General features: G+C 37.8%; 1 protein-coding gene across 2 annotated transcripts in view; it reads right to left on the minus strand.

The window, feature by feature from the left end:
* MSRB3 (methionine sulfoxide reductase B3) overlaps positions 1-15,134 on the minus strand; it is a 198,488-nt gene that overhangs the window by 16,193 nt on the left and 167,161 nt on the right. The gene's annotated exons all lie outside the window — the stretch shown is intronic.

The raw sequence follows: 15,134 nt of genomic DNA on the forward strand, positions 1-15,134 counted from the left end.
CTACCACACTGGTTAACACAGATGTATATACAGAACAAGTCCACCATGACTTCCACAGATACAGAACGTTTACATCATTGGACAATGCTGTTTTAAACATTATGAACTTATTTCTTCTTATGAAATATGAAGATTTAGTATTCAGGCCTACACTAATATCTCCTCCTTCCCCTTTCCAATTCATGATCATTATATTATTTTTAACTCTTTTAAAACCTCATTTGGTAATGTGTGCCTCTTGTTCTAGAATGTAAGTTCAATAAAAGCAGGAAGTTTTTGTTCACCAAGGTATTGCCAACCAACTAAAATAGTGCCTGCTACATAAAAGGTGTTCCAGAGAACTAACTGATGAATTAACAAATGAATGCATGAACATCCTTTAACTTAATGTCATTTGACTCCCCACTCTGTAAGGCGGCTTTAGCACCCTCCTCCTACCTGTACCTATCCTTTCCCCCATTCCAATGACCAACCAGAATTGTCTTTTGTGCTTTTCTATATATTCTAAGAGTTGAAAAATAATAAACAACATTTATATTATTATACTATATATATGTTGCTTACTGCAGAGCAAGTGTGCTAGGATTGTATTTCCTTAAGTCGAAAAAGTCAAATAGATTTTCCTTTTTTTTACACTGCATCACTTGGTAAAAAGCAAGCCACATCTCCTTTTATTTTTTGTTTGGATGACTTTATTACACAATTGTATAAAATTTCTCTGTAACTCAAAATTTTAATTTTTGAATTTTTAATTAGAAATATTGTAAGCATATGCAAAAGCATACAGAATAATATAATGGGCATCCATGATTTAAACTATATTAATTACCCAGACTTAACAGATAATAATGTTGTTTTCTATATCTGCTTCAAATTTCTCTCCCTCTCTTTCTCTAACAAGGTCAAATATTTCAATTACTATACAGCTAGATTTACCTCCAACCTTCTCCCCTACTCCTATACCTCCTGGTTCCCCAAAGATAATTACTTAAGTAGTATTCCCACACTTGTGTTGATTCATTTCTACATATGTCTGTAGCCATAAACAACATACAATGTTTTAAATGTTTAATATTTTATATAAATGGCATTGCATTTTAGGTATCTTTTGGCAACTTATTTTTTCACATTATTCTTGGTTTTTCATTTTTTTTTAACAACACCATCTTCTTATTTTATAAATAAAATATTTTTTCAAATATCTCCGAGAATGTGAATTAAAGGATTTTGTTTTGTTTTGGTTTGTTTGGTTTTTTTGTTTTAAAATTTATTATTATTATTATTTTTTTTTTTTTTAACATTCTATGATGTTGTGAAGCAGCTGTAGGGGAGGAGGAGAGAGGAAAGGGGAAGAAAATAGGGTAGAAGAAGGAGGAAGGAAGAGGGGCAGAGTTGAGGCCTGTGGCATCCCCCTCATTCCTGCATGGGAGACCAGGGGGCTTCCAGCAGTGGCCCAGTTTGCAGATGTCATAGGGGTGTGGCTGAAGCCCTCCACCCCCCAACACCCCGGGAACCCAGGGCGCTTCCTGCAGCAGCTCGGTGGTAATTGCTGGGCTGGTTGTGGGTGTTGGAGGGCTGTGGCTGAGGCCTGAGGCTCCCCATGAGCCTATATTTTTATTTCTTTCTTTTTTTGCTTTATTTGTCTTTATTATTTATTTATTTATTTATATTTTTTTATTAATATTTTTTCTTCTACATTCTATGATGTTGTGGAGCAGTTGGGAGGGAGGGAGAGAGGGGAAAGGGGAAGGAAATGGAATGGAAAAGCAAGGAAGGGTGAGGAGCAGGATTGAGGCCTGTGGCACCCCTCTTTGTTCCCACAGGGGAGACCTGGGGGCTTCCAGTGGTGGTTTAGTCATCAGAGGGCTGGGTACAGATGTCATGGGGGTGTGGCAAAAGCCCTTGCCCCCCACCACCCCAGCTCAGGAACCCAGGGCCCTTCTTGCTGCAGCTCAGTGGTCATTGCTGGGTTGGCTGCAGGTGCCGGGGGGGCATGGCCGAGATTCTTGGCCCCCCACCTCCCCAGCTGTGGCAGCTTGGTGGTCATCACTGGGCTGGTTGTGCATGTTGGGGGGTGTGGCCAAGACCCAAGGCCCCCACCCTCAGGACTGGTTGTGGGTGTTGGGGGGCATGGCTGAGACCCCCGACCCTCCCCCCTTTCTGGTTTGGTAGCCCAGGGGACTTCTGGTCCTTCTAAGTGTTACAGGTGTTCTTTGGTGAAATGAGACCTTTAGTAGTTAATATCAAACTTTGTCTCTGGTTGTGGGTACTCTGTTTTTTCTTTCAGTTCTGTGTTGGATTATTTGCTGTTCCCACCACTTAAACTCTGCACTGGAACTCATTTGTTGTTCTTTGCTTACTTCTAAAATGGGGAAACTTCCTGTGGGGACCAGTACTTGAGCTCTGTGGTTGAACTAAATTGCTGCTTTGCTGCTGGTTCCCTAGGGAAGGCTTATTGTGCAGCTCACGTTTTAATGGTTGACTTTATAGGTACTTCCAGCTCTTGTGAGATCTGGTATACCTGGGTTGTGTAGAAACTCTGGTCTGGGCCTGAGTCTTTTCAGCAAACTGCACCCCCTACAGTTCAATATTCCTAACCAGTCTCCTCTGAGTGGCCCTACAATGATTGGGGGGCAGATCAGCTGTCCTTGCTGTGCCCCAGTGTTTCCCCAGTGGACCCATCTCCCCCATCACCCCTGCTCCAAACACTTCCCATGGGACAGGCCATGCTCCAGTCCCTTGCGATGACTCACCAGCCTCTAAGTGGCTCTTTTTTTTCAGTTGTTGTGGCTCCTTGATCCTGTGTGGGTCCTGGGGGCCACCAAGGCCCTCTTCTCCCCTGCCACCTCCAAGCAACTTCATCCGAAGGGCACAGCTGCAGCTTTTGCCAGCTCCTGCTCCATGTGCTCAGCAGCTCCAGCCTGGAAGTAGCTGGGACTCGAAATGATTGGAGCAGTTCTTTCTTTCTCTCATTGTGGCTTCTCCCACCTTCATGCACTCCATAGGTCTCTCCTCTTCCCATGGGCTCTAGCAGCCCCAGCTTGGCTGTCGTGCTTTTTTATAGTTGTAAATTGGTTGATTTGTGGGAGAGAGTGATGCTGGGAACCGTCTATTCTGCTATCTTGACTGGAAGTCCTGGTTTTTCTATTATTTTCTAAAATATCTCTGCTTTTTCTGAGGCAGTTGTTCTTATTTTGGTTTTTTCTTTTAGCTTTTGATTTCCTTCTTATGTCTCTGGTGATCCTTGATCAACAGTTCTTATTTAAGAATGGAGGCTTGAGTCAGTTATCCTAAGATTCTGATGTAGGTTTCCTCTGCTATCAGGTATAGTATAGTTTCCTCAGTAGATCTTACCTCTGAATAGAAAAGTTGCCTGGGAGCTCTGGAAACATTGTCATCATTCACTGACAGACAAGGGTTTGTCCTGGGGTTCCCTGAATACTTGAATGAGGAATTGTAGTAGCCCCAGTTCTCCCAGACAGGCTGTTTAATGTCTTGAGAGCACTCTTCCAGGTTTTTTTTTTCCTATGTGTAACTGATGATCTGTCATTCTAAATATGAATGTGAGGAAGATGTAAAAGTGATCTAGCTGTTCTTAAACTTTCAATTAACAATTTCTTGTCAGCAACGCCCCCCCCCCGCCCCACACACACACACAATTTTGCTCTTGCCAATTCTGAGCTCTGAGCCTCTTTGTAATTCTGCAGGGAATCTGCAACAACTCTTGTAAATATTTTGGACTGCAGTTTTCTTTAATCAGTCATATCCATTAATGCATTTCCACCCATTTTTTTCCTTAAAAAAACTGTTTAAATGTCCTTGTCTGCTAAAGACCCCCTACCCCACTCCAGTTCTCTTTGCAATGGGTTTCGTCTCCTTTTACTACTTTTCTTCCAACTTCTCTTTCTTCTTTTTCTTACTCTCATTTTAAAGGATACTCTTGGGACAGAGATGAAACAAACATGAATGTTCAGTCTATCATCTTGAGCAAAAAGCCAAGATTTCTTTTTAATAAACTGCAGATTTTAGTCTCTCGATCTTATATTTTATGTGAAGAGTCAACAGATTTTAGGCATCATAATTTTCCACTAACCACATTACACTATTATTATTTTTTACCTTACTGATAAATATACCAAAGTCAATATAATGTTTAGCAGCTTAAATAGGCTCAGATTTAATTCTGTGGCTAAAAACTGATTATGGGCTAACCGTATGAGATTAACACTTAATTTTATGACATGTGCAATGCCATCTGAGTTAGAACTGGCAAGTCAGAAGTCTCCTCACTGACGGTTCAGAGGAAGAAATTTCTAAGACCACTTTTTAAGACTGTTTGATACAGTCTGAAAATTAATTGTACTTCAGCCCTCCTGCCATTGCAAATACAAGGACAAGTATCCCCCTATTTGCTGATGGCATGATTTCATTACTGCAAATAAGCAATAGTCTCAAGAGGCAAACTATTACAGTCAAGATAAAGGGGTTAACAGTAATTATGACAAAAAGGAAACCATTGGTTTTGGCAAACATTCTCTCATACTTCATTTAGCTTTAGGAAGCAGCACCTAAAATAAAAATAGTATTTAAAATACTTATCCTAAAAGCAGGAAGTTTAGAATACATATAAAATTAGAATAAATATATAGACCCTAAAATATTATGAAGATAAGAAATGCTCATAAAATTAAATGCAATGTATTATTCAGCATTAATTCTATATTGGTTACCAGTTACTTTGCTTTTTCATTTTCTTGTCAAATAAGCCAGTAGTTTTAAAAGGGGATGGCACTGCTGCCAGGGGCATTTTGGATAATATAGTGATTGGGGGCCACCTGCAGGCTTTTAAGCAGATCAGACTTGTGTTTTAGGAAGATGATTCTGGAAGCAGGCTGGAGGGTGAGAAATAAGAGGGAACATGAAAACAGGTATATCAGATGGAAGACTATATACTGGAGCAAGAACTGATGAAGCTCTAAATGAATACATGTGCAATTGGATTGGAGAGCAGGAGAGAGTATAGAGACAGTAAGAAAACAGAATTCACTGATTTTGGTGACTGTAATGCATGTGGGGAAATGAAGCAGAAGGACAGGATCAAATTATTACCAGGTTTCCAGCTTGTATGACTAGCTGGATCATGCTAGACATACATTATTGCAGGGAAAATAATAAAATCAGTTTCTTGTGGAACTTTTGTGTAAGCACAGGGATATGTGGGCTCAGAAGGAAGACCTCAGCTAAAGATACAGATGTGAAAGTCATTAGAATATAAAAGACAGTAAGGTCATGGATAAGCATATTTAGGAGGTGAACATAACAGCAGAGGAGAACCAGACAGGCATTTAAAAGTTGAGCTGAGGAATAAGAGTCAGTGAAGGAAATAAAAGAGAGCATGTCAAGAAATACGAAGAGGACAAGGGAACCAGGACAGAGTCCAATAAGGAGAAAAAACTGTTTAAGGTTGGAGGGCAGACAGCAGTGACATAATCTACAGAAAGGACAAATTAAATAAGATCTGAGAAGACACTGTTGAAGTCAACATTTAGTGTGAGGCTGAAAAGCACAGTGAAGTGGAGAGAGTGAGCAAAGACCACTCTTTTACAAAGTCTGGCAGGGAAGGAAGGTAAAATAGGTTGATGGGTACAGGGAGAACACAATGATGTTTGTGTTAAGAAATTTGGATTTTATGTTTCCCTCCCACTCATCCCACCTTTCTCTGTTTTTCAAAGTGTTTAAAATGTTACAATATTACTTTCCTAATGGAATTTTTGCAATAAAATTCTTGATATGAAAATATTTAGACATGCTAAAAAATCTTAAGCATCACTCAAATGCTCCTAAGGATATTGAACAGAAATCACTATATTTGAAGAAACACTAAAAGAATCTTTTTTATTTTTAGTTTATATTTAGGTTGTTTGTTGTTCCTAATATCTTGTGCTCCACCAAACTGAGAGTCATGGGTATAATGCCTTAAATGACCATTGTAATCTGTTTTGCTTTTTGACACAAAGTATGTGCTCAATAAACATGGTTAAAGAAATGAATCAAGAGCTTTAACTCTAGGTCAGGTTCTTATGTCAAACTTGTTCACAGCACCCACTACTTTCTCTTCAAACCATGTATCTTGGTTTGTAATTACTTATTTATATGGATATTTTAAAATTAATGTTTACTTCTTTCACTAAGCACCACGAAATCATGTTTGCTTTGTTTACTACTACATCTTCTACACCTAGCTTATGGGAATATCTCTTGAATGAATGAACGAATGAATTAAAGAAAACATCATAACATATTTCACTATTTACCAACAAAATTGGACTTAACTAAAAGAAAATAACTTTCTACTTAGAGTAGCCAAAATCAGAAACAAAAAGTAGAACAGTAGTTGCCAGGGGTTGGGGGGAGGAGGAATGGAGCATTATTATTTAGTGGATATAGAGTTTTGGTTTTACAAGATGAAAAAAGTTATGGAGTTAGAAGGTGATGATAGCTGCACAACAATGTGAATGTATTTCATACCACCAAACCGTAGATTTAAAAATGGTTAAGATGATGTTTTATGTTATATGTATTTCACCACAATAAAAAAAAAAATATGATGGTCATCTGCAAGCCAGGAAGAGAGTCCTCACCAGGAACCGTATCAGTTGGATCCTTGATCTAGAACTTAGATCAAGCCTCCAGAAATGTGAGAAATAAATTTATTTTGTTTAAGAAAAAAAAATAATAAAATAAAAATTTAGTTTGGATATGCCTATCATTGGGCCAACTGAAGAAATTTTTTTTTAAAATAGGCAAAAAATTTCCACTATTTTGCATTAGGCCAATTTTTTGCAAATATCTAATTTAACATATGTTTATTTTTCCTGCCTATCAAAAATAGTGCATTTCTTCAAAATTAATTATTAATAATTTCAAATGTAGAAACCATGTAGCCTTATCACCCATAATAACTTCAGGAATTTGAATCTATTTAAGGACAATATAACTAAAGACTGTCAAGAACACTGAGGTATCCTTTGGGCAGTGTGAACATCTGGTATCTATTCTCTTTGGAGATTAATAATGTAGTTGTAGTGAAGCATGCTTTATTAATTCCTTTGAGCCCTGCACAGCATTTTTAAATGGTTCCAAACACACAAGATCCCTAATTGGTACGGATTTCATCCACAGTTTTCTTGCAATCTCAAAATATCTCAGAAACTCCTAAGTAGGAATTGACAGAGGCCAGCTTCCCTATTTCCATTTGTAGAGGCAGCTATTAATAATATTTTTTCAGGTTCAATAAAATTACTGAACTCAAACCATTTCAACCAAAAAACTAGAGAGGGAGATTTTATTTTCCCTGGCCTGAACACTGTCTCTTGCTACTTTAAATCACAGTTAATGTTTTTAAAAATATATATCTTACACATAAGTCAATTGCAGACCTTTAGCATCAAAGGATCTGAGCAACATCACATGTAACAGCCTGACCTTTAGCCATAATTTCTAAATGCCATTAAAAAATGTCTCTCAAACTGGTTTTAAATTTAGTGTCGACCTAGTAACCTTGATCCAAAAACATTCAACTTTAGGTGATTATTTTATTTTGCTTCCAAAAGCTCTTCAGTCCAATGAGGCATCCATTAGGAAGCTTCACAAGAAGTTTGGAGATTATGTTAAAAATGTATTAGCTACATCAGGCAGGAAGACAGTGATTTGGATTGCTTGCTAAGTAACAGTTATTTACTGTGCTTAACTGACCTCAAGAATACCAGGAAAGAAGACATAGGATGGAGAAATTCAAAGAAACATACATTCTATTCTCAGCAACATGTACTCTGGACTAAAAATGAAATAATGTCTCATTCAACTGCAGTCCTAAATTAGGTGTATGCACTACAAAGCATCACTTGGAACTGTCAGACAAACTATTACTTATATTCTTTAGTTGGGTACCTATCAAAATTTTCAGAGTAATTCCTCTCCTATATATATGTACCTGATGGAAATGTAAGATTACTTCTTCTAAGAGGCAGTCAAGGAACTTCTGATCAAGATGGCAGAATAGACGATACCCATCCTCACCCTCTCCCACAATCAACCAATTTACAACTATTAAAAAGCAATGACTGCCAAGATGGTGCTGCTAGAGCTCACAGGAAGAGGAAGAGAAACCTACGGAAGTCATGAAGGCAGGAGAAGCCACGATGAGAGAAAGGAAGGACTACAACAGTTTCAAGACCTGACCACTTCAAGGCTGGCCCTGTTGAGTGCACAGAGCAAGAGCTAGCAAAAGTTGCAGCTGTGCCCTTCATATAAAGTTGTTTGGAGGTTGCAGGCAAGAAGAAGGCCTTGGTGGCCCCCAGGACAGCAAGGCCACTAACAGGATTCCAATGGACCCACAAAGGAGAGAGAGGCCACAAACAACTGAAAAAAGGAGCATCTCAAAGGCCAGTGAGTCATTGCAAGGACTGGCACATGGCCCATCCCATGGGCAGTATTTACAGTGTGGAAGGTAAGGGAGAAGGGTCCACCAGGGGAACACTGGGGCACAGCATGGACAGCTGATCTACCCTCCAATCAGCACAGGCCCACTCAGTGGAGACTGGTCAGGAATATAAAACTGCAGGCAGTACAGTTTGCTGAAAAGACTCAGACCCAAACCACCAGAGTTTCCACACAACCCAGGTGTACCAGACCTCACAAGACCCAGAAGTGCTTATAAGGTCAACAATTAAAACCTCAACTGCACAAAAAAGCCTTCCCCAGGGAATCAGCAGCAAAGCAGCAATTTAGCTCAACCACAGCACTCAAGTGCTGGCTCCCACAGGAAGCTCCCCCCATTTTAGAAGTAAGAAAAGGACAACAAATTAGTTTCAGTGCAGAGTGTAAGTGGTGGGGGTAGCTAATAATCGAACACAGAATTGAAAGACAACACAAAAAACCTACACATCAGAGACAAAGTTCTGATATTAACCAGTAAAGGTCTAACACCAAAGAAACCTAGAAATACCAGAAGTGCCCTGGGTTCCCGAGCCAGTGTGGCAGCATCCGTCCAACATCCACATCCAGCCCAGTGATGACCACTGAGCCACCACTGGAAGCACCTCAGACTCCAGAACTGGGGTGGTGGGGGCCAAAGGCCTCAGCCACACCTCCCGACATCTACATCCAGCCTAGTGATGACCACCAGACCACCACTGGAAGCACTCTGGGCTCCAAGCCAGGATGTGGGGTGCTGAGGGCCTCAGCCACGCCACCCCAACATCCACATACAGCCCAGTGACAACTACTGAGCCACCACTGGAAGTGCCCTGGACTCCCAAGCCAGGATGGTGTGGGGCTGAGGGCCTCAGTCACTCCCCCTGACATCTGCATCCAGCCCAGACACAACTGAGCCACTGCCGGAAGCCCCCTGGGCTCCCCTGCTGGAATGAGGGGGGTGCCATGGGCCTTGACCACACCCCCCCGCCCTTCTACACCTTTCACCCTATTCTCCTCCCCCTTCCCTTTCCCCCTCCCCTCAACTGCTCCACAAGAACATCTTAGAATGTTAAATAATAATAATAATAATAAATTTTTAAAAATACAAATTAGAAAAAAATAAGAGGCAGTTAAGTCTCCAAATTCTTTTACTTATCTAAATTTTCTCTTGACATTTTTCTCTAACTGAAATCTCTAAACTTCTGGATAGGCTTTAGATCTTTATTCAATTATATACTTTTAAGTACTACAATCTGAAATAAAATATTTCCTTGTTTTCATAAATCTTCTATGATCCTTCATTGGTCTACATCACCTTTTTGATGTATCAAAACTTAGTTCACCTACCACAATTTCAATTTCTGAAAACCCATCTTGAAAAAATATTTTGAAACAGAATGGATCGCTCAGAAAATCTATTAAGAAACAAATATTTCAGCACAAAATAATTGCTTAGCATTGTTTACATGACAAAAGATGTTCCGCCTTTGTAGCAGACACATGGCAAAGTTGAAGCAAAAAATCAAATACTGCACATTCCCTAACATATTAAAAATTTTAATAGATTACATCAAAAAGTCACGAACCAACCTACATCAAACCTGCATACTCTGATAACCATCCCTTCTTTTTTTAAATCCTTTAGGAAAATCTTTACCAACATCCAACCATCCACAACTCTGCTCTACTTTTTCATATATTTATCACTTTCTAATACATTACAACTGTGTATGTTTTTTGTCTCCTGTCTGCATTTTCCCAACTAGAATGTAAGCTCCACAAGGACATAGATCATTGCTTTGTTCCTAATGTATTCCAACCTCCTAGAAGGGTACCCAATATTCAATAAATTTTAGTTGAATAATTTTCTATATACACTCCTGTTACCTCACAAATCTGGAATTTAAGGATAATGCTTGCTTTGATTTTAAAATACACACATACAAGTTTTTGTAATAGAATTAGTTACAGAATCTCTGGGTCACTTATTAATATTTATTGAAGATTTTGGCACCTGATGACAGTCTTTGTCTCAGCCCCAAACTCTTGTCTACATTCTAGGGGACCTCAGTGAAGGTAACCCACTTAATACCCCTCATATCAACAGCTCTTTGAGTTGCCTCAGAAAGCTGAAACTAAGTCCATCGAGCCAAAGTCCTGCATCAAAACCCATGGGTTCATGTGGCCCTTGCAATTTGAAAGTTTCAATGACTTTGATTCTGACCACTGACAAGCATAATGCATTAAAAATTCAATGTCATCACATGAAAATATTTGAATTTCAGATGAATAAATTTGTCTGAAGTTCTACGGTAGTGCACATATATTTTAATGTGGCACTAAACCTCCATGACAAAAAAAAAAAGAAAAATTGGGTGAAATCCCATAATGGTCCAAGCACATCCATAATATATTCCATGATCTAGAGGTTAACATACCATTCTATCAGTTGCGCAGTTATATTTAAATCCTACCCCACTAAATTGTAAGTGATTAACAGCTGCAAGATGTGGTCACTTAGTACTGGGTAGGCACTAAATAAATACTTGTTGAATTAGTGAGCCAAACTGGGGCTGAAGAAAATATTAACAAAAATTGTGAAAATGATATTACCTTTGATAAAGATTACCTCTCAAGTATTTATTGTTCCTTATGTCACTAGACTAGAGTATAGCATGTCATGGATTACTATCTCTTGGTAGTTTGTTATGGGTAACTATGAAATTTCTCTGATCTATTCTGGTTTGAGTAGCAAAAAATTTTGGAAGCCTTGGTCAGCATCGATAAACATAAAGCACTTTAGCACTACTGCTGCAGTGTACGGTCTTTTGATATTTGGCTTCCTTTTAGTGTAAAAAAAATTACAAAAGTCTCAGCCATGTATTATTAAATAGTAACCAAAATTATGGTCTTAAATGTTAGGTAAAAATTAATTTTACGGGGGGCGGGGGGGAAAATTAATTTTAATTACATTTCCTATATTAGAAAACTCCTGTAGGGAAAATTTTTACCAAGGTGTAGTGACATATAAAAGATTTTTTTGAATCATCTACTTTGACTTTAGGTATAGACCAAGAGCCAGTATGATAGTCCTTTGATCTTTAACAGTTTTTATTTTTATGAATTTTCATTTGTAATGTCTCTCCCGCACAAATAATTTCCTCAATTAATCTCAAATTTTTGTTCAGTTTCTGGTATTGCCCTTGGTTTCTGGCCTCCAAGATATCCTAATGTTATTTCTTTTTAAATGCCTTCTTCCACAACTCTTGTTGCTTTTTTAAAATGTCATACATACATTCATTAACCATATATAAATACAAAAATGTGAATATATCATACATACTTTAAGTACAACCTTTTCTTTCCTTTTTTTTCTTGGTCCCTTTCCCCATCCCATAGAAAAACTGTTAACAACCTAGTAAGGGATCCACTACATTTTTGTGCATGTTCTTATAGCCATAAAGAATCATAAGTATCTACATACACATAAATGTAAATGTTCTAGTAGCTGCATAGTATTCCACTGTGCAACCCTCTGCCAAATGGCAGGAATAACTCTGTTTCCAGTTGTGTTTCCTCTATAAAATATACTGTAATAACATCCTTGCATATATGCTCTTACATCTGTTGGAGTTTTTCTTCCTATGGGATAGATTCATAGAAATAGGATTGATAGACTAAAGGATAAATGTATTTTTGCATTTAATAGATATTTCTAGATGGATTTCCAAAGCAAATACCCATACCTTCATCAACAACAGGTGTTGCAGCTTTTTTTTTTTTGTCTTTTTCGTGACCGGTACTCAGCCAGTGAGTGCACCGGCCATTCCTATATAGGATCCGAACCCGCAGCGAGAGCGTCGCTGTGCTCCCAGCGCCGCACTCTCCCGAGTGCGCCACGGGCTCGGCCCAGGTGTTGCAGCTTTTAAAAATTTCCAGTAATTTATTGCCAGTAGCTCATTTAAACAAAATTTGTATCTTATTGACTACCTGTAAGGTAGACAGCTCTGAATGTTTGTTGGCTATCTGAATTTGCTCTTCTGGAAATTGCATCTTCATATTCTTTGCCTTTTTTATTACTGGTTGTTGTAGTAGTTGTTGTTTTCCTCTCAACTGGTAACGGTTCATTGTACATTGTAGATATCAATTGTAGGTCTCTGCATTAAAATTACTTTTCTATATCTAGTCTATAAGAATATTCTACACAGAATTCTACAGCATTCTACAGAATTCTATATAAAAGAATACTCTTAAAAATTCATGGAAAAATAGAATTAAAAGAATATGAATCTTCACATGAACTTTTTGAAGTACCCTCATAGATTATTTTATATCTGTTGTTTCTATATTTGACCTTGTTTATGATTTTTCAGACAAATATGTCTATCCCTTTCCTTTGCAGTTTCTGGGTTACCAGCCTTGGGTAAGAAGAGCTCCCTGCTCTGCACTTAGATTTAATTCATCTCAGTCTTCCCTGGTTTTACTATCATAACTTTTCCTAGAATAAAATCATTTTTCATTATTCAACCTTTCTAAGTAGAATATATTAAGCAAAAAAAGCATAAAATTTAGAGTTTAATTTAAGCATGCACACATACAACTAGAATAGTTTGAAGAGAATTGGTATTAATTCCTCTTTAAAGATTTGGTAGAATTCAGCAGTAAAGCTATCTGGTCCTGGGCTTTTCTTTGTTGGAAGACTGCTAATTACTGGTCCAACCTCATTGCTTGTTATTGATCTGTTCAGGTTTTCTATGTCTTCATGGTTCAGTCTTGTTAATTTGCGTATGTCCAGAAATTTATCCATTTCCTCCAAATTTTCAAATTTATTGGCATATAGTTGTTTGTAATAGTCTCTAATGATTTTTTGTATTTCTGTGGTATCAGTTGTAATGTCTCCTCTTTCGTTTCTGATTTTTGTTATTCAGGTCTTCACTCTTCTTTTTTTAGTTAGCCTTGCTAATGGCTTGTCTATTTTGTTATTTTCTCAAAAAACCAACTTTTCATTTTGTTGATCTTTAGTATTGTTCTTTGGGTCTCTATTTCATTTAGTTCTGATCTTAATTATTTCTTTTTGTCTACTAATTTTGAGGTTGGATTGTTCTTGTTTTTCTAGTTTTTTGAGGTGTGGCATTAGGCTGTTTACTTAAAATCTTTTGAATAAGACCCCAAAAGCTCGGGCAACAAAAGAAAAAATAAACATATGAGATTATATCAAACTAAAAAGCTTCTGCACTGCGAAAGAAACAATTAACAGAGTGAAAAGACAACCTACAAAATGGGAGGAAAATATTTCCAAACTACACATCGAACAAGGGATTACTATCCAGAATATACAAAAAACTCAAACAATTCAACAGTAAGAAAACAAGTAGCCCCATTAAAAAATGGGCAAAGGAGCTGAATAGACATTTATCAAAGGGAAATACACAAATGGTCAACAGACACATGAAAAAATGCTCACCATTACTCGGTATAGGGAAATGCAAATCAAAACCACATGGAGATATCATCTCACCCCAGTTAGACTGGCTATTATCAAAAAGACAAAGAATAACAAATACTGGTGAGAATGTGGAGAAAGCAGAACCCTCCCACTGTTGGTGGGACTGTAAAGTAGTATAGCCATTATGGATAACAATATGGAGATTCCTCAAACAACTACAGATAGAACTGCCATATATGATCCAGCAATCCCATTGCTGGGTATATACCCAAAGGAATGGAAATCATCATGTCAAAGGCATACCTGCACTCCATGTTTACTGAAGCTCTATTTACAGTAGCCAAGAGTTAGAACCAACATAAATGTCCATCAACAGATGACTGGATAAGGAAAAATGTGGTAGATATACTCAATGGAATACTACTCTGCCATTAAAAAAAGAATGAAATTCTGCCATTCACAGCAACGTGGATGAACTTAGAGAAAATTATGTTAAGTGAAATAAGCCAGGCACAGAAAGAGAAATACCACATGTCCTCACTCATAAGTGGAAAGAGAGAGAGAGAGAGAGAGAGAGAGAGAGAGAGAAAGAAAGAAAGAAAGAAAGAAAGAAAGAAAGAAAGAAAGAAAGAAAGAAAGAAAGAAAGAAAGAAAGAAAGAAAGAACAGTCACAATAATACATTGAACTTTCAAAAAACAGAGAATAGACCTGTGGTTATTACGTGTGGGAAGGGGAAGGGGGACGGGGAAGGGGGTTAGTGAGAAATTAGTTAAGGGAAACAAAGATTGATTATATTTTGTAAACATGAATATACTAATTATCCTGATTTGATCACCACATTTTGTACACAAGTATTGATATTTAAATCTGTACCCGACAAATACATATAATTAATTATGTTTCAAGAAAAAAAATTCAAAGGTGTCCTTCAGGGTTAGTAAGTACAGAATGAAGAATGAGCATCACATATTATATACAGGTATTGATATTCAATGTGGCACCCCACAGATATGTACAATCAATTATGTTTCAATTTTTAAAAAAGGAAAAAAAATAAAGGAGGTCAAACTCAAACTTTAGTCACTGCAGCTAGAAAGGCCCCACCCAGCCTTGCTCTCCCCTCAGTTCTCCTAAACTGCTGAGGGGTTAATAATCCATGCTCCTCATGCTTATGTGTAAAAGGAGAGTAAAGCCCAGGTAGACAGGGAG

This window comes from Cynocephalus volans, chromosome 12 (assembly GCF_027409185.1).
Source record: "Cynocephalus volans isolate mCynVol1 chromosome 12, mCynVol1.pri, whole genome shotgun sequence".
NCBI lineage: Eukaryota > Metazoa > Chordata > Mammalia > Dermoptera > Cynocephalidae > Cynocephalus > Cynocephalus volans.